Here is a 4,080-nt window from a genome sequence, read left to right as displayed (position 1 = left end):
GATGGCTGGCAGAGGAGTCCCGGTCGGCAGTTGTAGTTGCGGTCGTAGTTGTGGCTGTGGTGATGAAGATGTCCTTGGACCCGCCTGGGGAGGAGGAGAGGGGGGCTGCCGGGAAGCTCAGGCCTCTTCCCTCAGCAGCCTGGACGAGCGTACGTACGTGCGTGCGTGTGTGTGTGTGTCCTCTTCAGCCAGTCGGAGCAGCAGCACAGGCAGGGATGAGTCGCAAAAAACAACTAGGAGGAAGAGAAAGACGGAGAGGAGGGAGAGAGACCGAGGAAGAGTAGGTGCTGGAGGAAAAAGATTGCTTCGCTTCGTTTTCCGCGCTACTTGTTTCATCCACGCCCAGAGCGGTCCACAGTGAAGTGAGAGACTAACTCTCGTCTGTCCTGTAAACACAGACCTTTGGTGCGGCACCCTAACCTAATTATGGGAGGGGCTGCTGCTCCCCCCCTCCCTCCTTCAAAACTTCCTCCCTTCACCCACTCCTCCTCTCCCTCGTCCTCGTTTCTCCTCTCTGCTCAGCCTCATCGATCAGGCTAATCGCACAAGGACACTCAGGTTGTCAGCTTCTGGCTCGGACAGCGGTCGCTGCTATGCAGCAGCTGCAGCATTGGAGGAGTGAAACAGCTTTTTTGAGATGGGAGCTGTAATTGAATTTGCCATGGAATGTAATGGATGGCTTTGAACAAGGAGGAACCAAATTTCAGAAGTGACCGCCTGTTAGGGAGGGAGGTGTGGTTGATCAACCAGTGGTAGAGACACAGTAGTGAACTTCCCAAGGAATATGTGTTAACAGAGTATTACCTTATAGTGAGAGAGCCAACCCGGTCACCTGTTTGGGGCACAATTCCAAGAGAATCCTCAAGGCACAATGTAACCCATTTCACACAGGCCAGAGGCCGGGATTATGCAATGCAATTGTGTATACCATGTGTAAAAACAATAACAAGACTAAACTTGTTAATCTAAAAGAGTGGCGTTAGAGGGAAGGTCAAAGGGACATTCAAATGCTCAGTGTTCATCCTCCTCTGAAAGCTTAATGGATATCCACCCACTCGATTTTGAGATATCTATAAAGGCTACGGGGACCATGAATGTACACAGCAAATTCCATGGCAATCCAGACAGTACTTTTTGAGAAACCTCATTTGGGACCGAAATGACTGACGGACAGATGGACGACAACAGGCCATCCGTAAAGCCTGCTAGTGCTGCCACTAATGTGAAAGTGTCTGGCCATGCAGTAACATATTAAACAAGTTTCATGTTAAAAGATAGGACAAGTGGCCCACATCGTTCCTCTGTCCCTTACAACAGCACCTTTATATGTTTAGCACCTCAGTGCTTTCATACTGGATATTAGTAATGACTTAGAAATACCCATGCTCATTACTTGCACCAGCAGAGCGCGTAAGTACTGTGTTCGGTGCTGTCTGTTTCCGGCTGTCTGTTTCCGGATGACAGTACAAAGGCAGTACACAGGCCTTTAGCTAATGAGGGAGCAGCCTTCTTGGTGACATCACCACCAACAAGAGCGCAAGTTGGCACCTCGTTAGAGTGCCAACTTGCCCACCCACATACATACAGACAGCACGGAACAAGTAAGCCATATATAGCCACGAGTGCACAAAGTGCAAGTTGGCACCTCGTTAGAGTGCCAACTTGCCCACCCACATACATACAGACAGCACGGAACAAGTAAGCCATATATAGCCACGAGTGCACAAAGTGCAAGTTGGCACCTTTTCTTTTTTTAAATATTAGTTTTTGGGCTTTTATGCCTTTATTCGATAGGACAGTAGACTGACAGGAAACGGGGGGAGAGATGGGGAGTGACACGCGGGAAAGGTCTTCTGGATCGGGAATCGAACCTGCAACGTGCAGAGTGCAGTCTAGTTCCAGCAGCAAGCTTGGATCCCTAGTCGATTTTGGCTACTAAAACCACTTCCGCTGTGAAAGTGAGATGTAGCTCAGGAGTGCTTTTTGGAGAATTATTATTCTCCAATAATTCCATATCCCTTATCTCATTATTATGGACATGAGGAAATAATGATTGGGGATGCAACAGTTCAACTACTTGTCATTTACTGTTCAATTTGAACAAATCACCTTTTAGATCTCTCCAATCGTTATGTGTTGTTGTTGTGTGTGATAGTCAGCACTAAGTGATGTTTGGACCCTGGAGTGAAACTAGCAGTGCATTAGCCATGTTGGGCCAAGTGCTGTAGATCAATATCACATAAATGCAAGGCAGCATTATGGTGTGGGAAACAGCCCTGACTCCTGCACCAGCAGGTATCGGGTAGCTATCTAATCCAGTGCTTGTCCTTTGATACAATGTTTTATCGCCATTATTATGTTCTCTTAAGAATGACTTTGCATTTGTGTGGAAAATGATTCTAAATTCACAACATGTTGGAATATTACAATCAATATCTTTTAGGTAGACAATAGTTTTTGCAAATAAGTCTCTACATTTTATAGTACCAGGGGTACTAGAGGGAGAAGGTTTATTTCATCGGCACAATTCATATGGTTTGAGGTATATTGTAACAAATATGGTTATGGAAATGCAAAGGATCAAAGTAAACTTTGCAATTTTGCATTTGCGATGCCCATAAATAGGGCATTTTCCACTTCTAAAGTGGATTCAGGGCAGATACAGACATACAGTATGAGATCATGTCTCTCTTTAAGTCTGTTTCTTTCCTTCGGGCCATGAGCAGCAGTGAAATGACACAGCATTTAGTTCTGGCACAAGGTCAAAAAACATCTCAAAACAGAAAGGATCAATTCCTGGCAGCAGAGAAAAAGAGTCATTGTCTGCTCCCTCACACAGTAAACAACTGCATTGTGCATTTTTCATCATGATGGAGAATATATTTTTATCAGCATTTATTAATTGACAATAATCAAGGTAAAGATAAAACTATTTTGACGGGATTTGATCATGGATAGTGCTTTGTGTTATGTAGACAGTAACGAAGGACATTTTCTTGATTACTGTACTTAAGTAAATGTTAATGAGTATCTGTAAACTGGTTACAAAGTTCTAAGCTAGAATGATGATTGGAGCAGCTTATATAATGCACCAAAAAAAACATTCTTTGTTGACTGCTTTTGTGCAACATTCAACCTGTGGTTTGCATTGGGGTAATCTTATCTGAGTCTCTTTAAAGGTGTCTTGTCCGCAATTATTTAGATCACTTTTCTATAATAGGTTAGACTTTTTGGGTCTCAAACTCCTATATATTCTTCTTAACCAAGTCTTTCTCAGCAATCCTAAATAAGAACAAGAAGATAGAAACAAGCTGTGCTTCCATCTTAGTCTTTGTGACATTAACCAATTTATGTAAATGTAAATATATAAATGTGATATGATGTAATCACCTGTTTTGTTCACAATTTGAACCCTATATATTGTTTATTGATTTTCCAACAAATGATATCATACTAGATATGACAAACATCCATACAAACAAAAGGCAGTCAAAGCTATTATTTTGCCCCTACTCTATCTCTGGCACCGTTGGCCCTATCGATGCCAAACTTTGCACACACACTCCTTGGATGGCAAATCACAACCTGATTTCTCACATGGCCCTCTTCTAGCGCCACCATCAAGCCGATTTTTGCAAAACACATTTTTGGACACTGCACTACAGATTTTGGCCTAAAATCACACAAAGCGGTACTGGGACACAGTATCTCTAAAGTCATGTCATCAACATGGATCTGTCCCATTTCGCATATTCCCTCCTGATTGGCTACGATTGCCTTCTAATGTTTCTGTATGCAACTTGATGGTCGCTTATCTCCCGATTAGGGAGTCTTACTGGTTATAACTATTCTAATGGTGGGAAAAAAAGGTGCCCACAGGCCAACTTGTATAGTCGGCCCACCGGGTATGCCCAGTATGCCAGATGCCCCAATGTACAAAATACTGAAAGTAAATGAAAATTCCCTAGGCTTTTACATTGTTCTTCCTAGCAATCAGATATTCATAAGCTGTTGTTGAGTTGAGTTCAATCTCGGGGTCCTGGTTGAGTGCTTCCATTCCTCTGTGTCAGTCTTGCTGCA

This window comes from Nannobrachium achirus, assembly GCF_963921795.1.
Source record: "Nannobrachium achirus genome assembly, chromosome: 20".
Classification (NCBI taxonomy): Eukaryota; Metazoa; Chordata; class Actinopteri; order Myctophiformes; family Myctophidae; genus Nannobrachium; species Nannobrachium achirus.
The sequence above is the reverse complement of the archived record's forward strand: the minus strand, read 5'-3'. Positions refer to the sequence as shown.